The 23,147-nt window shown below is 43.1% G+C and overlaps 1 long non-coding RNA gene across 1 annotated transcript; it reads right to left on the bottom strand.

The window, feature by feature from the left end:
* Positions 1-178: 178 nt before the first annotated feature.
* Positions 179-21,593, bottom strand: LOC139538180 (uncharacterized). Its single transcript, XR_011667684.1, has 5 exons — positions 21,354-21,593; positions 2,018-2,054; positions 1,788-1,894; positions 875-947; positions 179-700 (listed from the first exon to the last, which is right to left on the bottom strand). It is a non-coding gene; the product is annotated as an uncharacterized lncRNA (long non-coding RNA).
* Between the last annotated feature and the right edge of the window lie 1,554 nt (positions 21,594-23,147).

Raw genomic sequence — 23,147 nt, forward strand, 5'->3', positions numbered from 1 at the left:
ATATTCACTGATCATGTACTCTGTATTCATATATACAGAAAAAAAACTATGCATATCTAACTATGCATATCAACTGCATTAATCTGAGGACACAGGATAGTATTTCAATGAGATACTTAATTTCCACCAGTGGAGAATGTGAAACGCTTTATTGAAAGAAGTTCATTATCCAGGTGTTATAAGTACATAAATGCATTATAATTATGATAATTGTAATATTATTATTATATATATATATATATTTTTTTTTCACCTTTATTTAACCAGGTAGGCTGGTTAAGAACAAGTTCTCATTTACAACTGCGACCTGGCCAAGATAAAGCATAGCAGTGTGAACAGACAACAACACAGAGTTACACATGGAGTAAACACTAAACAAACAAACAATTATAAAGTTATATATAAAGCTAAATATATAAAGTTCAATCTGTACTTCAATGCACATATGGTGTGCATTATAAAACGAGGAAGAAAGACGAGATGGGTAGAGAGGTGTAGAAGACAGAACGGGAAAGAGGTAAGAACAGCGGCAGACAGCATATGATTCATGAATTACAGTGCTACCCTAATATTCTCTCAGTTCATCACAATTGCGGTGTCTCCTAACCAGCCTTGGGCCCCCAGTTGGCCCGAAGGTTTTCTTAAGAGCGGGTGAGGTGGCGATGACAGGTCTGGCTTCCTCTCTCACATCAAAACATACCTGCAGACGAGAGAGCATGATTAATCTAACACGGTCAGTCATCTTAAATCAGGAGGTGAAATGCAAAACTGACCTTGGATCATTAACTCTGGGACTACTACATCTCTGTCTGTATTTCAATGTAAGCATCTCTTTAATAATACTTCCTGTTGACCCAACCAAGTGACATCTCACCTATGATCATGCTGTGCCCTCTGTGTCAGCCAGTTCAGATGCGGGAGGGGTTCACCAAAACAGTTGATATAACCTAGAGGATTTAGGGAGAAGGGGGAGAGGGATGAAGTGAAGAAGAGAGACTGTTATTCTGTGTGTGTGGTCTCACCTGGTGTCCACACTAAGTGGCTACAGAGTACTTCATGCTGAAAAACAGACACATGAGGACAAACAATAAAAGATAATGTCAATAGAAGATACTGTATGTGACGCGGACACCTATCGGAGTGTATCTGAAACAATTAAATATAGAGGGCTATGTGTCTGTCACGCCCTGACCATAGTTTGCTTTGTATGTTTTATGTTTTGGTTGGTCAGGGTGTGATCTGTGTGGGCATTCTATGTTGTATGTCTGGTTTGTCTATTTCTATGTGTTTGGCCTGATATGGTTCTCAATCAGAGACAGGTGTCTTGCGTTGTCTCTGATTGGGAACCATATTTAGGTAGCCTGTTTTGTATTGTGGGTTGTGGGTTATTGTCTATGTGTAGTGTTTGTGTCAGCACTAGTTTTCATTAGCTTCACGTTCGTCGTTTATTGTTTTGTATTAGTTTGTCAAGTGTTCTTCATTTTCGTCTTCGTTAAATAAATCAAGTATGTATTCATTTCACGCTGCGCCTTGGTCCTCCTCTCTTCAACGTTACGACGAGCGTGACAGTGTCTCACCACTTGGTTATTGCAAGGCTAACCCCCAGGGAAATCATGACTTGGCAGCAACAGATGGTCCAGTGAAAATGGCTGTGTTTATGTGTCGTAAATCTGAAAATTAGCAGCTGACATCTTAAGTAAAAAAATAATAATTATGCATGTGAGACAGGTTCCATGTACAACAAGACAGACAGAGATGGAGAAAAGAACACAGAACAGTTTAATTACCTCTGGTTATGGACACTTTTACCAGCAATAAAGCTTCCACGTTCAATGTCCGAGGAACAGGCCATCTGACAATATCTAAATGTTCAACCCCTTGGTCAGCTCGCACTCTGAAAGTAAAGAAAACAGCTTATTTTTTATAGATATGAAAACAATAACTGAGATATGACCGTTCAATCTAAAGCAGCAGATGTCATTTTTAGGATATGTCAATACAGCCCAGTGCTGCTTACCTGAGATGCCATCTTCGTAGGTGTGCGCTTTGACTTCCTATGTGTCGGAAAAAAGTTGTTTTCAGAACAACAAAAAAGGTTTTGCTCTCGACAAAAAGACACAAATGTACCTCCATAGCATATGACAATTTGCCTGTGAATAACCACACCTTCATACAAACGTGCTACTGTATGCAGAATTCTTGACGCACAACCTAAGATGCTGCCATATCCTGCCAGCACGCCCACAAGCGAGTCACACAGGAGCAGAATGATGACGCGTGGAAGAGGGAAAGGAATGAGATGGGAACAGCAATTTGTTGCAAGTTGGGGAGGAGGGCTAATAGCTGAACAATAGACTATTCAACCTTTACTAAAGAATAGTCTAATAGCCGAGCTAGGTGTGAAAAAAAACTCCTATCACAGACCAGATTTGCCCTAACGACCAAGGAGTAGCTTGCTACTCAATGTAATAAAATAATGACTTTTCAAATAAGTTACCTTACACTGGCTGACAATTTGGTAGCTACGCTGTCCTTACGAACAACATAGCATATCATTACAGCAATATGTACCCGTTATGTTAGCTAGCTACCTAACGTTAGTAGTTATACATCAAACGTGCCAGTATATTAACTATGGGCTACCTAACTACCCAACGTTTATTGACTTGATTATTCTCATCATTCTTAGCTTAGCTAAATGTTTTGCCGTCGTTGTGCTTTCTCAATGGACATTCGGGTGCTTTCATAACTTCGCTCTGGCTATCTATAGGCTGGACAATAGAACGAATCAAAATTTACCCAAGGCTGAAAAACGGCTGAAGAACGTTGGCTAAACTGGAACACTAGCGTAAGCCCATAGCAAATTAATGGAATCGAACGTTCGCAGAGCCTGTTTTGACTGGAGTGATGCTTAGAATTCCATAAAAAATGTATCCCTTTTATTTTACCACTACAATCTGTTCGTCGGGTGAAACTGGAAAAAAACGACTTGTATAGAAAGTAAACATCCTCGATGGTATCAACTGTGCGTAATGAAAAAGTCAAAACTTCTGACTATTTCTGGTCTAGCGATCGATGACAAACGAGCTCGCTGCCCAGACTTGCATAATTACAAAGAGGAGATTCTCCTGATTAAAATGGTGCCTGTGTAACAGTTTTGCTTCCGTCCCTCTCCTCGCCCCTACCTGGGCTCAAACCAGGGACCCTCTGCACACATAGACAACAGCCACCCTCGAAGCAAGGTCACCCATCGTTCCACAGAGCCGCAGCGCTTGCAGAGCAAGGGGAACAACTACTTCCAGGTCTCAGAGCGAGTGACGTCACTGATTGAAACGCGATTAGCGTGCACCCCGCTAACTAGCTAGCCATTTCACACCGGTTACACTGACTTTTAAAAAATCGAAATATACACATTGCGAGATATTTGACGAAATAGACAGACATGCCTATATTTCCCCCATAGGAAAATATGGGAAGACCGCAGAGTTTGAATATTATTTTTGTTGTTTACATTTATTTTGTTGTTTACATTTATAAAACAACATGAGCAGGTCTCACTGCCAGAAATAGCGAAGCAGGCATTGTGACGTTGAACAAATAAGCTGGGAATAGAACGTTCGGAAGGCGAGTTATTGCCACGGTGCTCAATAGAACTAATAGGAGCTGGCAGGGTGAAAAATGCACTAAAATAAGGCCTGTTTTTTTGCGAATACTTCAAAACGACGGCCTTACCAGCTCTGCTAGGGTGAGTAAAATGGTCAGCGTGGTCTCATTTGTCTCTGGAAGTAGCTAGCCAACGTTAGCTTGGATGCTTGACTGCCGTTGTAAGGCCAGATCGCTCAAATCAACCCTACTCCTCGGCCCGAACGTCCAGTGTGCTCTCCGAGAGCGAAACGTTCTGAATTTACAAACTGACAATTTTTCTCTGAATGGAAACACCAGAATATTAATCAAATTAATTAAGCCAAATTTCTTAAATCAATCCCATATGTTATTACAAAAAATGTTTTAAATTCTCTGGTAATGCCAATACGGAATACTATCAAATGGTTCTCAAAGATGCCCTCTGGTGGTCAAACTAGCAATAACTTGCAGTAAAAGGTCCGGTGTGGCTCAGTTGGTAGAGCATGGCGCTTGCTGGTCCCGTGTGGCTCAGTTGGTAGAGCATGGCGCTTGCAACGCTAGGGTTGTGGGTTCATTCCCCACGGGGGGACCAGGATGAATATGTATGAACTTTCCAATTTGTAAGTCGCTCTGGATAAGAGCGTCTGCTAAATGACTTAAATGTAAATGTAAAAGAAGAAATGGCTGAGAATTAAATGACATGCTACAGCAGCACGCAGGGTGTGCCGCAGTATGACACAACTTTAAAAGAAGGAATCACTGTATGTGTTCGTGTGCGTGTGTAGGGTGGGTGGTCTGAAGTAGAGGGTGGGGGGATGGATGATTCTATTGTACAGTATAGGTCCAATCCAATGTTTTTCATGTGTTGCTTCAATGCTTGCTAAATATAAACAACATACATGTATGTCAAGGCCTATTGTGTGTTAAATAAATCTTCATCTTCCAACTTTTACTTTGTCACCAGACGTGTGACGTAGAAATAGAGAAAATAAGATTGTATTCATAAATAAGATGAACACATTTAAAAACATAGATTAACTTACATTCGGATCCACCAGCTCAAGTAATGGTGTTCAGAACTTTGTCAATGTAAAAAAAGACAAGTTGATATGAGCTAGAAAATGTTGATATTTGTCAAGTGATGATCTGATAATGAATGTCTTATCTATCAAAACAGAGGGAAGTGGTTATGTGAGCGAAATGACTCCATTTATGACCGTGATCTGTATTGTATACTAATTAATGAATTAAATGAAAATATGAAATGTCTTGATTCAGTAAATAAGTATTCAACCCCTTTGTTATGGTAAGCCTAAATAAATTCAGGAGTAAAAATGAGTTTAATTAAGTCACATAATAAGTTGCATGGAATCACTCTGTGTGCAATAATAGTGTTTAACATGATTTTTGAATGACTACCTCATCTCTATACACTACACATACATTTATTTGTAAGGGCCCTCAGTCGAGCAGGGAATTTCAAACAGAGATTCAGTCGCAAAGGCCAGGGAGATTTCCCAATGCCTCGCAAAGAAGGGCACCTATTGGTAGTGTCACACCCTGATCTGTTTCACCTGTCTTTGTGCTTGTCTCCACCCCCCACCAGGTGTCTCCCATCTCCCCTCATTATCCCTTGTGTATTTATACCTGTGTTCTCTGTCGGTTTCCAGTTTGTTTTGTTTGTCAAGCCTACCAGCGTTTCCCCTTGCTCCTGTCTTTTCTAAAGTTCCTGTTTTCTATTTTCCTGGTTTTGACCATTCTGCCTGCCCTGAACCTCCCTGCCGTCCTGTACCTTGTCCCACCACACTGGATTATTGACCTCTGCCTGCCCTGACCCTGAGACTGCCTGTCGTTCTATACCTTTTGGACTATAATCTGGATTACTGACCTCTGCCTGTCCTTGACCTGTCGTTTTTCCTGCCCCCTGTTCTAGTAATAAACTTTTGTTACTTCGACACTGTCTGCATCTGGGTCTTTCCTAAAACGTGATAGTACAAACTGTCCATGACTGACCCAGCACTCAGACCAGCTCCACAATGCTGTCTCCTTGCAAGGAGCCACCATTGGACACGAGGAATTACTGCAATGTCTTATGGAGGGACTCGATACCCTGGCAGAACGCCATGACCAGGCGTTTGAGACTTTGCTGGAGCAATTCCGCGGATTCCCCACTGGGCAGCTGGTCACACCCGTAATCTCCCAGCCTATTCCAGTGTCCAGAGATCCCCGCTTACCTCCTCCGGAGCGCTATGCTGGAGATTCCGGAACCTGCCGGGCTTTTCTCTCCCAGTGCTCCCTCGTTTCGTTCCCCTCAGACCGCATGAGGATAGCGTACGTCATAACGCTGATGTTCGGGAAGGGGCACCCGCCTGGCCTACGGCGGTGTTGGAGCAACAGTCCGCCATCTGCCTTAGTCCAGAAAAGTTCATTGCGGAAGTTCGGAAGGTGTTTGATTCTACGTTGTCTGGGTGAGAGGCTGCTCGTAAACTGCTCCAGCTATACCAAGACTTCCGTAGTGTAGCAGACTACGCAATGGATTTTCGCACGTTGGCGGCTGAGAGTGCCTGGAACCCGGAAGCATTGTTTGACATGTTCCTTCACGGATTATCGGAGGTGGTCAAATATGAGCTTGCAGCCTGGGGCCATGCCATGGACCTTGACTCCCTCATAGCCTTGACCATCCGGATCGATGGGCGGCTTCGAGAACGTAGGAGGGAGAGGGAATCTGTGCCCTGTCGCCCTCATTTGCGCTCGATTCCCACCTCGTCTCCGAAGAATCCCGGTGATCCCAGAAGTCTACATTTCCGAGTTCTCTCGGGAATCACAGAGGGCTGCCGACTCGCCTCCTTTGGAGTCCAGGCACCTGGGCAGGGCTAGATTGACTCCGGCTGAGCGCTTACGCCGACTCCACACCCAGAGCTGCCTATATTGTGGAGCTACGGGACATTTCGTATCTACCTGCCCATTAAAAAAACAGGCTCATCAAGAAGGGGCGAATACTCTGGAGCCGATGATAGTTTTTTGGACGCTATCCTGGCATCCGAGCTGGGCATCCCCACTCAGCCCCTCTCCATTCCCTTGAATGTTAGAGCACTGGACGGGCGCTCTATAGTGAGCGCCAGCCAACGAGAGTGTAGAGGTCGCGGTGGTGGGTAGTATATGGGGCTTTGGTGATAAAACGGATGGCACTGTGATAGACTACATCCATTTGGTGAGTAGAGTGTTGGGGGCTATTTTGTAACTGACATCACAGAAGTCAACGATCGGTAGGATAGTCAGTTTTATGAGGGTATGTTTGGTGGCATGAGTGAAGGAAGCTTTGTTACGAAATAGGAAGCCCATTCTAGATTTAATTTTGGATTGGAGATGCTTAATGTGAGTCTGGAAGGAGAGTTTACAGTCTAACCAGACACCTAGGTATTTGTAGTTGTCCACATATTCTTGGTCAGAACCGTCCAAAGTAGTGATGCTAGTCGGGCAGGAGGGTGCAATCAGTTGAAGAGCATGCACTTAGTTTTACTAGAATTTAAAGCAGTTCGAGGCCACAGAAGGAGTGTTGTATGGCGTTGAAGCTCGTTTCGAGGTGTCCAAAGAATGGCCAGATGTATACAGAATGGTGTCATCTGCGCAGAGGTGGATCAGAGAATCACCAGCAGCAAGAGCGACATCATTGATATATATATATTGTATATATTGTTCTGCCATGCCCATCGTCTGAAGTCAGCGCAGACGTCTTCCTGTGGGCTTGGAAGTTGCCACGGACCTCTCCGCCATTCCCACGGAGTACCAGGACCTCCGGGTGGTATTCAGTAAGGCCCGGGCCACTTCTCTTCCACCGCACCGACCCTATGACTGCGGGATTGACCTTCTCCCAGGCACCACTCCACCCAAGGGACGACTGTACTCTCTGTCGGGTCCGGAGACCAAGGCTACGGAGACCTACATTGAGGACTCCCTAGATGCAGGGTTCATCCGTCCTTCTGCCTCCCCGCCGGCGCAGGGTTCTTTGTGGAGAAGGACAAAACCCTGCACCCGTGCATCGACTACCGGGGCCTCAACAACATCACGGTGAAGAACCGCTACCTGCTACCACTCATCTCCTCAGCCTTTGAGCCGCTCCAGGGGGCCACCGTGTTCTCCAAGCTGGACCTATGGAACGCCTACCACCTGGTGCGGATACGAGAGGGGGATGAGTGGAAGACTGCCTTCAACACTGCCAGCGGTCACTACGAGTATCTGGTCATGCCATTTGGCCTTACCAACGCCCCAGCTGTGTTCCAGGCTCGGTTTAATGATGTTCTCTGCGACATGTTGAACTGGTTCGTCTCCGTCTACCTCGGCGACATCCTCGTCTTCTCCCGCTCTGCCCAAGAACAAATGCTCAACGTCTGACAGGTTCTCCAACGCCCCCTGTTCTAGTAATAAACTTCTGTTACTTCGACACTGTCTGCATCTGGGTCTTTCCCAAAATGTTATAGGTAGATGGGTAAAAAAGAAAAGCAGACATTGAATATCTATTTGAGCATGGGAAAGTTATTAATTACACTTTGGATGGTGCATCAATACACCCACTCATTACAAAGATACAGGCGTCCTTCCTAACTCAGTGGCCAGAGAGGAAGGTTGGCCCTGCTCTTCATGCGGTTTGTCAGGGATTTCTCCATGATGCTAATTGTGACTTTAAAACAGTTACAAAGTTTAATGGCTGTGATAAGAGAAAACTGAGGATGGATCAAAAACATTGTAGTTACTTCACAATACTAACCTAAATGACAGAGTGCAAATAAGTAAGCCTGTACAGAATAAAAAATATTCCAAAACATGCATCCTGTTTGTAATAAGGCACTAAAGTAAAGCTGACAAAAGGTGGCAAATAAAAGCAATATGTCCTGAATACTAAGTGTTGTGTTTGGAGCCAATTCAATGCAACACATTACTAAGTACCATCTCCATATTCTCAAGCATAGTGGTGGCTGCATCATGTTATTGATATGCTTGTAATTGTTAACCCCCCAGAGTCTAAGCCTGGGGTGGGGGGTTCTACTAAGCGAATATATGGAATTGTTTTAAGCTGGTCATACCAAGGATCATATACAGTTGAAGTGGAAAGTTTACATACACCTTAGCCAAATACATTTAAACTCAGTTTTTCACAATTCCTGACATTTAATCCAAGTAAAAATTCCCTGTCTTAGGTCAGTTAGGATCACCACGTTATTTTAAGAATGTGAAATTCCCAGTTGGTCAGAAGTTTACATACACTCAATTAGTATTTGGTAGCATTGCTTTTAAATTGTTTAACTTGGGTCAAACATTTTGGGTAGTCTTCCACAAGCTTCCCACAATAAGTTGTGTGAATTATGGCCCATTCCTCCTGACAGAGCTGGTGTAACTGAGTCAGGTTTGTAAGCCTCCTTGCTCGCACACGCTTTTCAGTTCTGTCCACAAATTTTCTATAGGATTGAGGTCAGGGCTTTGTGATGGCCACTCCAATACCTTGATTTTGTTGTCCTTAAGCCATTTTGCCACAACTTTGGAAGAATGCTTGGGGTCATTGTCTATTTGGAAGACCCATTTGCGATCAAGCTTTAACTTCCCGACTGATGTCTTGAGATGTTGCTTCAATATATCCACATAATTTTCCTCCCTCATGATGCCATTTATTTTGTGAAGTGCACCAATCCCTCCTGCAGCAAAGTACCCCCACTACATGATGCTGCCACCCCCGTGCTTCACGGTTGGGATGGTGTTCTTCGGCTTGCAAGCCTCCCCCTTTTTCCTCCAAACATAATAGTTTTTGTTTTGAATTGTCTGTCCTATATCCTATATTTTTAAAATCCATATTTAACCCCCTTTTTTGGAACTAAACTACGTCGATATACTGAGTGCACAAAACATTAAGGACAGCTTCCTGGACCATTCTTAATACATACGGGAAACTGTTGAGCGTGAAAAACCCAGCAATGTTGCAGTTCTTCACACAAACCAGTGCGCCTGGCATCTACTACCATACCCCGTTCATAGGCACTTAAATGTTTGTCTTGCCCATTCACCTAATGAATGGCACACATAGACAATCCATGTCTTGTCTCAATGCTTAAAAATCCTTCTTTAACCTGTTTCCATATCCTCCATCTACACTGATTGAAGTGGATTTAAAAAGTGACATCAATAAGGGATCATGGCTTTCACAAGGATTCACCTGGTCACTATGTCATGGAAAGCAGGTGTCCTTAATGTTTTGTACAACTCAGTGTATACTTCCATTCATTTATTAAATAGCTTGTGGATGTCCTAGAGCAAAACAGAGAACATCATAGTGTTTGTGAGAGTCTCATCTTTCCACAGAGGGGTCAGATGTTTCCATTGAGGGGCCAGATCGATTTTTGGGATGTCTCCTGGTCTGACAAACACTTCTGTAGCTTTGCAAACCTTCCACCAAAGATGCGAAGGCCGACATCGACAGATGAGGTGGATTGAGATGCGGTGGATATTTCTAACTTAAACAGACAGATTGTTATGGGGATTTAATATACAGTGTTTTCTGACACACTTTGACATACACTGGCTAGGATTCCATCTAATTGGTGACAGATTTTCATGAAAATATTCTCAAAACTGCATTAAAACAATATGCACATTTTCCCACCAGAGATGTGTTTCCTTCCAATTGATTTGATGCGGATAAATGGTTGTGCATGATGACGTAGTGCACATAAAAATACATTTTGTGGTTATATTCCCATGAAAACACAGTGCCTTCAGAAATGATTCATACTCCTTGACTTTTTCCACATTTTGTTGTGTTACAGCCTGAATTCAAAATTGATTAAATATATTTTCTTTCTCACACATATACACACAAATCCCCATAATGACAAAGTGAAAACATGTTTTAAAAAAAGAAGCAAATTTATTGAAAATTAAATACAGAAATATGATATTTACATAAGTATTCACACCCCTGAGTCAATACTTGTAGAAGCACCTTTGGTAGCGATGACAGCTGTGAGACTTTCTGGGTAAGTCTCTAAGAGCTTTTCACACTTGGATTGTGCAACATTTGCCCATTGTTCTTTTCAAAGTTCTTCAATCTCTGTCAAATTGGTTGAGGATCATTGCTAGACAGCCATTTTAAGGTCTTGCCATAGATTTTCAAGTAGATTTAAGTCAAAACTGTAACTCGGCAACTCAGCAACGTTCCCTGTCTTCTTGGTAAACAACTCCAGTCTAGATTTGGCCTTGGGTTTATGTTATTGTCCGTTTGAAAGGTGAATTCATCTTCCAGTGTCTGGTGAAAAGCAGACTGAACCAGGTTTCCTCTAGGAATTTGCCTGTGCTTAGCTCCATTCAGTTTCTATTTTATCCACAAAAACTCCTTAGTCCATAAAAGCACTGTGTATCATAACTACACATTTTTGTCTGCAGGGCATGGCCTGTGAAATCTGGCTTTCATTAGCCATGTACTGTACTCCTATAATCTCCACCCGGCACAGTCAGAAGAGGACTGGCCACCCCTCAGGCCCAGATTCCTCTCTAGGTTTCTTCCTAGGTTCCTGCCTTTCTAGGGAGTTTTTCCTAGCCAGTAATATCATCACATGTGAAATCATGTGATCTTCCACATGTGAAATCATATGGTTTTTCCGTAAGAGTAGTGTGTTTTCATTAAAATCAATTCGTTTTTTTCTCTGAAAAACCCCATTTTGCCATGTCCCATGTCATGTTTGTCCAACTTCTAAAGGAAGACCTTAACATTTCCCCGTCATTGTAAAGCCCCAGTTATTTTGTTGCATTGACAAAGTCATTTCTGAAGATAATTATTTATTTCATGAGACGATTCATTTGAGGTCAACCCTGACTTTAATACAATATTTTTTAAAGAAATATACAGAATCATAGTGTAGCAGGTGAGCTACCCCTTTTTCTCCCCAATCAGTAGTTACGGTCTTGTCTCATCACTGCAACTCCCGTACAGACTCAGGAGAGGCGAAGGTCAAGAGCTGTGCGTCCTCCGAAACACAACTCAACCAAGCCACACTGCTTCTTGACACAATGCCCACTTAACCCAGAAGCACCAATGTGTCAGAGGAAACACCGTACACCTGGTGACCGTATCAGCATGCATTGCGCCCAGCCCGCCACAGGAGTCACTAGTGGATGATGGGACAAGGACATCCCTGCCAGCCAAACCCTCCCCTAACCCGGACAACACTGGGCCAATTGTGCGCCACCCCATGGGTCTCTCGGTCGCTGCGACAGAGCCTGGCCTCGAACCCAGAATCTCTAGGGGCACAGTTAGCACTGCAATGCAGTGCCTTAGACCACTGCGCCACTCGAGAGGCCCCGGTTGTACTCTTTTTGGCAATTTTCTGTTGTTTTGTGTTGGAAAACTGAGTGTGTCGAGCACAACACATCAACCCTGTTACCCATTGGTATATAGGCTAGACATGTTTTAACAAGGTCCAAAATTATTGTTATGCTTGCATTCAATTTCCCCAAACTGTTGCACACAACAAGCTTCCATTCCCCCTGTAAGATAAGATAATGGGGACATTTTGGTTGTGGATCTGTCCATACATAACAACACATGATTTAAGACAGACAAAGGACTATACAGACAATAAATACTGGTAGAAAAGTGGAATTCATGAACGATCAATGGTTAATCTGAACACTATACACAACAGAACACTCTCAATGTTGTGCTCTGGTACCCTGTAAAGTCACCCCGAGGGCAGTAGCTCAAACTCCTGGTAAAGTGGATGTCTGGGGACCATTAGTACCTTGTGGGCTTTTGTGAAGGCTCTTATATCATTAATGACCTCCAGAACTTTCTGCTTGACCCCTAGAACCTTATTAGCAGAGCTAACAATTTTTCTTACAATATTTCTATGAAAGACATTAGCATTTCGGTACCAGCAAATGGTATTTATACTCCTTCACTACCTCTATGTCTTGTCTTTAACAAAAATAGGTGGGGGAGATGTTACATTTTTCCTAAAATCAATGTGTATCTCTTTGGGCTTTTTGGTATTGAGCACTGAGAGTCGTCACACCACGTCAAAAAGTCTTCCAAAACTGGCCCATGCACCTCCTCATCATCCTGGAGTAAACTGACTAGTGCTGTGTTGTTTGCAAACTTTACCAGGTGTCTACTAGGGTCGGAGCTTTTACAGTCATTAGTGTACAAGACGTACAACACAGTGGAGAAAGCACACAGCCTTGAGGAGATCCCACGCTAGTGGTGCGCTTGGCTGACATCCACTGTCCCACCTTGACCTGCTGTGTCCTGTTGCTAAGGAAATCAAGGATCCACAGCATCAGGCTTCCATCCAATAAGAAATTGTCTATTAGTCTCTGGGCCAAGGTGGAGGGCTGGATGGTATTAAGAGCTGAGGAGAAATCAACAAATAAGACCTTAGCATGGCATTTACCTCCCTCTAGGTGTTTGTAGATAAGGTTAAGTAGCATGAGGATGGCATCATCAACCCCCCTACCAGCCATATAGGTAAACTGAAGGGGATCAAGATTCTGCTGGGTAGAGTGCAGGATGTGGTTTTTGACAATCTTCTCAAAGCAATTCCTAACCAGGGACGTTAAAGCTACTGGCCTACAGATGGGTTTGTTGATTTGGGGATGGGTACTATAGTATAGCTTTTCCATAGCATAGGTACAAAGAGGATTGAAAAATCAAAGAGAAAATACCACCAGTTGCTCTGCACAGCGTTTTAAAACTTGACTACGGATGTTGTCTTGGTCCAGGGATTTTGTAGGCATTCCATCATTTAATATTTTCATGACATCTGACTGATTAACAACAAACCTATCTTCCATCTCCAGTGGAGCTTTGACCTGACGGACACCAAACAGAGGGTCCTCTGACTCAAACCTTGAAAAGAACACATTCAATTAATTTGCCATGTTAAATCCCTCTCCACCTCCAAGGGTAGCACTGGCTACCCCTTGGCCCTTGTGGGGGGGCACTTGCCATGGTTTTAATTCCCTGCCAGGCAACTCTAGAATTGCCTGATGAGAGAACCTTTTCAACCCTGAGTTCGTACGCATCTTTGTCTATCTGGATCTGTCTTTTAACCTCTCTTGTAGGTCCTTCATTACCTGTGGATTACCCTCTGTATGACTAACTTTTTCTTATTTAGCACCACTTTCAATGTTTTAGACACCCATGGTTTATTATTAGGAAATATTTTGCTGGTCTTGGTGGGCACTACTAAATCCACATAAAATTTCATATACTGTAGCTTGAAATTCATTTATATCAGAAGAGGTCTCCTCAAGAATGTCTCACATTGTACAGTCAAAACAACCCTGTAAAAGGGTGATGCTACCCTCGTTCCAAACCTGCACAGTATTAACAACAGGTTTCTCTCTTTCAAGGAGTCTTTGGTAAGTTGGTAGTAGATACGCAACATTATGGTCCGAGCCTCCCAGCGTGAGCTTTATAGTGGCAGAGTATGCATTTGGTATATTTCCATAGCAAAAGTCTTGTGATGTATTTTTTCTCGTGGGGCATTTCATATGTACATAAAGTATTGCGTAATGAGCAACTGTTAAAGTCCCAGAGGATTCGTTTGGGAGCATCAGGAGAGATAGTCTAGTTTTTGAGATAGATCAAAGATTTCATTCAAAGCTTTGGCTGTGTTTGCTTGTATATAAACAACAGGGCAGGTAAAAGGATCGTAGGGACACAGACAGCAGTTCCACGTCTGGAGCGCAAAGGTGCTCTCCTACCATGATTGATTTGCACCACTGTTCCCTGATAAGTAAACAGACACCATCATTGTGATGTTTCCCAGTAGTAGCAGAGTCTCGATCCTGTCTGATCATAGTTAAAACAAGTCGGCTCCACTTCGCTGTTAGGCACTCGATCGTCCAGCCAGCTCTCAGTGATTGTCAGGATGCAGGAGTCCTAGTACTCGTGCAGGTAGCGTAGCGCAGGTTAGCCATCAGCTCGTCCGCTTTCCTTGAGCCGTTGATTAGCAGAGTAGTCTAAAGGGAAGTTTATTGCAGGAACTCCATGCAATAATACTGGATACCGCTGCCCACAGCGTTTCCATAGCTGAGTCCATTTGTGCTTTCAAATATGCTTAAAAGTATCAGGATCAGTCCATAGCTCTACAACTTAGTTGCCATGATTAAACACTGACGATCAAGTAGTTGATTAAAAAAATCCCATGAAAACAAACACTAAAAACAATAAGACGGCAAGCACAAACACAAACACAAGCTGCAGGTCACCACCGTGTAGCACACCAACTTTGTCACAAGCAGAGTAATGGCTGCACAGCACAGGGCAACCTGTCATCAGCATCGGGCTCTGAGGAGCATTCCTCAGAGACGAGGACTATGTCAAACTATTCAATAACATTCATATTGCATTCTGTCTCTGTTGTCATTCAGTTAAGTCTGTACTCAATTGACTATAAACTCAATTGACTATTATTCAGGACTATAAACATGAACATGTTTTTCTAAAAGTGAGAAAAAAGGAAGGGTGGTGAGAGTGACTTACTCTGTTACACAAACACATCTTGTCATATCATAACAGTTTCGGTTTCAGTGCTCAGATAAGAATCTTCTCAGCTTTTTCTCAGAACCAGAGATCATAGCACATATTCAGCAAAGGCTTCTCCCTGTAGATACAATTGTAGACAGACATTAAGCTGTTTTTAAAATAAACCAGGTTCACAGAGTTTAGGGTCTGTGAACAGAGTATGGTTTGTTGTGACAAATGTCAGATGAGAAGTTGTAGTGCACTACAAGTTGGATTGGTTGCCAGTTCCTCCTCTTGAGACAGTTCTCGTGCCAGAAACAATAACTTCTTATCATTGTTTTGAATCTTTGGTCATGTTTTGGGGTTTTGACTTGTGTGAGAAGACCAGTCCAATACAACAAGTTGGTCATGATACCTCAGTTCAGTTCACTTATTCAGGTCTAGCATCTTGAGAACTGAATTAAAAAGACAAATCAATATTTATAATAAACATTTACAGACAACATTGACATAGACGACAACACCAGGTCACACAAACAGGCAGAGCATTACATGCAGGCCTAACAGTACAGGTTGCAACTGTTAGCAAGTGAAACAGCATGTGGCTCTGCACAATTCATTTTATTTGCTCCTTTTCTGCCACAAGATGGCGAGCTATATTAATCTGCACCAGTGTTTCCAAGTTACAGACAGTCTTGTGCCCCCTAGTCATGTAGCCAGTAAGTCACAACCTCCCATAGAGTAGATATGAGCCTAATATTGTGTCAACGTATATCATAAAAATATAAATACCATGTCAACCATATTGAGAGTACCCATGTACCCATGCAGTCTAATTGGAATGGTCTGAGAGGCTTTGTCTATTCCAACTGTTCTATTTCTATGGTGTAGACATCCTGGAACCAGCCCTTTAATTAACAATAATTTGCCTTGAAAACAAACATAGGTGCTATGTCAGTCAAGACCATTGTATGCTTACACACAACTGCAGCTACAGTAAATCTGGAATACAACTATAAATTATGGAGGCAGTCGCATACAGACATGCCTCGCATTGACATAGTGGCGATGGTGGCATGGTGCCAGGCTATGTTCTGCGGTGTGGTTTCGCTGTCACTCGGCGCCTGCCCCTAAGCCGTGCTGTGAGGCTGTTGGCATGTTGACATGTTGGCATGGCGTTAGTGAGGGCAGATTCCTCTGGCGCCCTCCAACCCCAGTAATAATCCCTACTCACTACTCCACGCCAGAGTCTGGTATGCCAGACAGGTGCTCAGTGACCGGGGTGAGTAGAGCATTTGCCAGCTAATTGCATTTTCTTATCTTGTTTGCTACGTGATTATCTGTACTGTATGTATTCGTATGTGTTTTTTCTGACCTATTTTAATTTTTTAAAATTGTTCTCTTCACAGCTCACAGACAAATTCCTATTTTAGCGGGAGAAAGAGATAGCTGCATTGGGGACTTGAACCGTGGCTTCTAATGTGCAGAAGCAGAGGTGAGTCTGTTGTTGTCACCCAAACATAAAAGAAAATCTATCCATATCCTAACGAGGCAGTATTTCATTCTTTCTGGCCTGACGAGCATAAAAAAACTGTTGGAGGTTCTCTTCTGCACTGTTCAACCAATCCAGTAAATGTGGAGGAGGAGTTAAGATGGAGGGTCGACTTGTTAACGTCTCAAAGCGGAAGTCGCGTCGAAGGCTATCTTTTCATTTCCCCTTAAAACCAGATGCATCTGGTTTTTACGACCCGCTGAGGGTGATCAATCCATCACTGTTAACAGGTAGGAGGATGGACACGTCAGACTTTGAAGAAAGGCACTTAGAGCCAACATCTACAACATCTTAATGACAGCTGTTCAACAGTCTGATGGCCTGGTGGTGGTAGTTGTCTCTGAGCCTGTTGGTCTGAGACCCGGTGATCCGATATCGCTTGCCAGAGGGTAACAGAGTGAACAGTCCGTGGCTCGGGTGACTGGAATACTTGATGATCTTTCGGCCTTCCTCAGACACTTCCTGGAGTAGAAGTCCTTTAGGGAAAGGAGCTTGCACCCAGTGATATATTGGGCCGCACCACCCTCTGTAGAGTCTTCCGGTTAAGGGCAGTGCAGTTGCCGCACCAGGCGGTGATGCAGCCAGTCAAGATGTTCTCAATTGTGCAGATGTACAATTTTTTGAGGACTCGAGAGCCCATGTCAAATTTCTTTGGTCGCCTGAGTTAGAAGAGGCGCTGTTGTGCCTTCTTCACCACGGAGGTGTGATTGGAGCATATCAGGTCATCTGTGATGTGTGTGCCGAGGAAATTGAAGCTTTTGACCCTATCCACTGCAGCCCCATTAATGACAATAGGGGCGTACTCCCCTACAGGAGGGGGCTGAGCACGCACCCCTGACGGTCAGCGTGGCGGAGTTGCTGTTGCCTACCCTCACCACCTGGGGTCTGCTGCCTGTCAGGAAGTCCTGGATCTAGTTGCAGAGGGAGGTGTTCATACTCAGGGCCTTGAGCTTAGTGTCGAGCTTGGAAGGCACTATGGTGTTGACCCGCTGAGCTGTAGTTGATGAACAGCATTCTCACATAGGTGTTCCTCTTGTCCAGGTGGGATAAGGCAGTGTGTAAAGAAATGGCGATTGCGTCATCCGTGGATCTATAGGGCCCGTATGCAAATTGGAGTGGGTCCATGGTGTCAGGTAAGGTGGAGCTGATGTGGTCCTTGACCTGCCTATCGAATCACTTCATGATGACAGAAGTGAGTGCTACAGGGCTACATAGGCAGGTGAGTAGGTTTCCCCAATTTGCTCAGGTACAGGGAAAATGATGGACATCTTAAAGCATGTGGGGATCACAGACTGGGACAGGGAGAAGTTGAATATGTCTGTGAACATTCCAGCCAGTTGGTCTGAACATGCTCTGAGGACTCGGCTGGGGATACCGCCTAGGCCGGCTGCTTTGCGAGTATTCACACGCTTGAAGTCTTACTCGCGTTGGCCAAAGAGATTGAGAGCTCACATTCCTCTACATCAGCGGGGGCCCTCGTAGGAGGGTTGATGTTGATTACCTCAAAGTGAGCATAGAAAGAAGTGAGCATAGAAAGTGTTTTGCTCGTCTGGGAAAGAAGCATCGGTGTTCGTCGCGCAATTGGTTTTCCCTTTGTAGTCCGTGATGGTTTGTAATCCTTGCCACTTGTCTCACGTCGTAGCTTGTCCTTTTGTATTCATCCATATCCCCCGAAATCCGACCGGATGTAATTACGTTGGGCCGAGCTGATGAACCTCATGACTGAATCCGTATACTCATTGATGTTATTGTCAGAGGCGACCTCAATCAACAAGCAAAAGGAGAGCAGCTACAGATAACAAAAGACCTTAACAACCCTCCACAACATGGGATCAGGGAGCCCAGCTCTCTCTGTAATACATACATGTTGATTTGGCACAGATATGGGTGCATAATGATTAGAGTGGATGTTTAAGGCAGGCTGAGGACCATCAATATTGTATGTCATAGAGATATAGTGTGTGGAGTCAATTGGATAGCCTTCACATGCAAGGTTAGAGTTCAACAGCATGCTCACCATCATGCCACAACATGCAGCAACACTATGCCTGATAAACCACATTGCCTCAGCTTGTGTCACTGTGACTAAGTGACCCCAGATGACCCCAAAAACACCTTTCATCATTAGTTAAACTGATTTCACCTCAGGGCTACAGTGCCAGTCAAAAGTTTGGACAAACCTACTCATTCAAGGGGTTTTCTTTATTTGTACTATTTTCTAAATTGTGTAATAATAGTGAAGACATCAAAACTATGAAATAAAACATATGGAATCATGTAGTAACAAAAAAGTGTTAAAGAAATCAAAATATATTTGAGATTTTAGATTCTTTAATGTAGCCACCCTTTGCCTTGATGACAGCTTTGCACACTCTTGGCATTCTCTCAACCAGCTTCATGAGGTAGTCACCTGGAATGTATTTATTTCCTTAATGTGTTTGAGCCAATAAGTTGTGTTGTGACAGGTATGGGGTGGTATACTGAAGATAGCTCTATTTGTTAAAAGATCCAGTCCATAGTATGGCAAGAACAGCTCAAATAAGTAAAGAGAAATGACAGTCCATCATTACTTTAAGAAATGAAGGTCAGTCAATATGGAACATTTCCAGAACTTTGAAAACGCTATGATGAAACTGTCTCTCATGAGGACTGCCACTGGAAAGGAAGACCCAGATTTACCTATGCTGCAGAGGATAAGTTCATTAGAGTTACCAGCCTCAGAAATTGCAGCCCAAATAAATACTACACAGAGTTCAAGTAACTGACACATCTCAACATTAACTGTTCAGAGGAGACTGTGTGAGTCAGGCCTTCATGGTCGAATTGCTGCAAAGAAAGCACTACTAAAGGACACCAATAAGAGGAAGAGACTTGCTTGGGCCAAGAAACACGAGCAATGGACATTGGACCAGTGGAAATCTGTCCTTTGGTCTGATGAGTCGAATTTTGAATTTAATTTATGCTTCCAACCACCGTGTCTTTGTGAGATGCAGAGTAGGTGAACGGATGATATGTCTGGTTCCCACCGTGAAGCATGGAGAAGGAGGTGTGATGGTGTGGGGGTCCTTTGCTGGTGACACTGTAAGTAATTTATTTAGAATTCAAGGCACACTTAACCAGCATGGCTAAAACAGCATTCTGCAGTGATATGCCATCCCATATGATTTGCGCTTCGTGGTACTATCATTCGTTTTTCAACAGGACAATGACCCAACACACCTCCAGGGTGTGTAAAGGCTGCTTGATCAAGAAGGAGAGTGCTACAACAGATGACCTGGCCTCCACAATCACCCGGCCTCAACCCAATTGAGACGGTTTTGGATGAGTTGGACCGCAGAGTGAAGGAAAAGCAGCCAACAAGTGCTCAGCATATGTGGGAACTCTTACAAAACTGTTGGAAAAGCATTCAAGGTGAACCTGGTTGAAAGAATGCCAAGACTGTCATCAAGGCAAAGGGTGGCTACTTTGAAGAATCTCAAATCTCAAATATATTTTGATTTGTTTAACACTTTTTTGATTACTACATGATTCCATATGTGTTATTTCATAGTGTTGATATCTTCACTATTATTCTACAATGTAGAAAATATTTAAAATAAAGAAAAACCCTTGAATGAATAGGTGTGTCCAAACTTTTGGCTGGGACTATATATTTCTATAGCCATCATTCAAAGTAAAATGACATACCTTCAGTTGTACTGGTAGTCTTTGTTCTATATAATCATTGTGTAGACCAAAGGTCGTTGCAACAAACTGGAGAAAGCATTCTTGTCCCTACATAGTCAGTCATGCTCCTGACATTGTTATGGGGGACGTGAAGGAACCATTAGAAAATATGAAGCTTGACTTCTCACTCGTATGCTACATCAAAACTGGTTTATTTCCCTCCAAGACAAAGAGATACGATCAAAGACCTAATATGAAACAGACTGCCTTGCTTAGCTCTTTGGGGATGCAACTCGACATTCTGTGATTTTCAGATTGGGGTTCATTCTATTTCGCAAAGAGGGGCTCAGTCAAAGAGAAATGTCCATTAATGTCTATGATTATAGTAAGCGTTGTTATGTTTAAAATCTTATTCCCAAAGAGTGAAATGTCGGTATGCTTTCTTCTAGGTCTTTATAACATCAAATTGACGTACACGGGTATACTTGGGGACTTCCCAGAGATATCACTGGTCTCTACAAGGGGAGTCTATGATGAGAGAGTTAATTAATTAAGGGTCCCTTTTCCAAACAGGGAAATGGAAGAGAGGGCACCCATAAAACACCCGGAGACGGGAGCTTGAAGCAGACACCAAAAGTTTCGGCATCCCGAACAAGAATGAAAAGATATTCCAGAACAGAGTGCAATGGAGAGATGTTGTCGAGTAAGTTAGTTTCCCAACTTCGTCTCCCATGATGTATTTCTGAACAAGGTCAAGGTCAAGGTCAATGTAATAAGAAGTTTCAGCTTTTTTTCTACCTGAATAGCCATTGGTATTTCCGAACTGCCACAGGGAAGCTTCAGTACACCCTGGTCCTTAAAAACACATGAAGGGATTACTGTAATCTCCTGAGTTTTAGGGAGAGGAAGAAGTTTAGAGTTTGGGCACCACAGTCCTTGAAAGATGTTTCAAGGGCCTGTCTATGGCTGACTTTAAGAGGGAAGGGGATTGCAACTTACCTTTTCAGTTGGCAACAGATCCCAGGCCCATAAGCGCTGGCAAGCCAATTTTAGTTCTGGAATCAGGTGGTAGAAGAAAGAGTCATTTTAGCCTACTGTATACTAGCAACTGAAAGTACTCTTACTCAAATTCTGACATCGGACTATTCACAAAGCGTAGTTCGACCATCATGCACACAAATCAATGAAAACTGTGTAAATGTGTCTAGTCCTATCTATATCTTCCCCTCAAACCCTTCATAAAAACCCTTCAGAAATCAAAATGAAAGAAGTTTAGGAAGTATGTGGCTTTTATCCTCACTCCCCATCTCACCATCTGTATAAACAGCTAGAGGCTATAGGACAAGACTGCAGGAGCTCCAGAAGGTCGATTGAGCATCAATAGCAACCAGATGACCAGCACTTTGGTCCAGGGAAGACGACTGCAGAGTGCTCCTCAATCAAGTTGATAGTTCACACAAACATATGGAACTGATGCTCATTTACAAGTATTTGGGCTACTACACTAGAGTTGTTGGAAGAGTTGTAAATGGGCGAGTCCTTGTCCCGTTTTCCCTTAGAGAATAGGAGCATTGTAAAAACATATTGAAGGCTACTCTGTTGGTTTATGGCAGAGAGTTTGAAATTGTTTCTAAAATGGACTGTCCTATAATAGAGCAAGTGTTACCATGGCAATTATACAACTTGTGGTCCACAATATCCAGTGCTTCATTTGTAAATTAGGAGGTGCCGGATCAAAAAGTGAGCATGATCGGGGTGTGACCTGGGGAGCTCTGAGCTACCAGAACGCTTGAGGGAAAAAGTACCTTTATAATTAAGTATTGCATGCATATCATTACATTTGCATAGTGGCATAGAGCATTAGAGTAGAGGCACTTACAGAAGTTGCACACATGGGGAACATTTTGAGTAGCCTCGGATCCAGGGAAAAATGTGGCCTTTTATAAACGCATTTCATTAAATTCTACTTTTAATAACACACTTATTATCGAAATAACAGGCTACAATGACAAACTGACAATTTGAGATCAATAAAAACAACCTTATCTTGAATCCATTAATAAATAGACTAGACCTGGCGTGTGGAGACATATTGTAGTCAACAATATGAGTAGGAAATGATATTACTAAAATGCTTTCCAGTTTCACTGACTCACCCAACGATGCACCGCTCACTCACCGGTGATTTACTTTGTAAAACAATATTTGGAAGTTGATCAAATATTTTTGTAGCCTACAGCAGACAGATTAGAGTCTTCTCTTTTCTTCTCTGTGTTTTCCCGCAATTGCATTTGAAAAATGCAGCAGCAGGCGAAAGGCCTGTTTTGTCTGCATGCTGTTCACTGACAGATTTGCTGCACATTCCAGACTGTAGGCTATGCCTTGTTATTGGGCTACACACAATCCACAGCTAGGCAAAAATAATAAAAAAAAGCTATTGATCCTCTGTGGCTCAATTATAGGCCTTCTCATGGTGTAGTAGGCTATTGGGAATTATTTCATTTATTTATGACAGACAGCAGTAATTCTATAACTTTGGAAAATGTATTTCAATTCATCAGGGGTGCTGCAGCTCCTCCAGAACCCTTCGCGCAGCTATGATTCTAAAAGGAAATAAATGAAGTGCAACGCTGGAGATATGAGAGAAGGAGAGACATCATAGAAAGTGAATCTCATTGTAGTTCTGTGAGAGATATAGGTGTGCTTCTCACACAGCCATGGCCACGCGTTGGTCTCCAACATAGGCCTAGGTTGCAATGTTGTGCAAACCATTAACCTGGGCCGGCCCAACCA

This window comes from Salvelinus alpinus, chromosome 14 (assembly GCF_045679555.1).
Source record: "Salvelinus alpinus chromosome 14, SLU_Salpinus.1, whole genome shotgun sequence".
NCBI classification, from domain to species: Eukaryota; Metazoa; Chordata; class Actinopteri; order Salmoniformes; family Salmonidae; genus Salvelinus; species Salvelinus alpinus.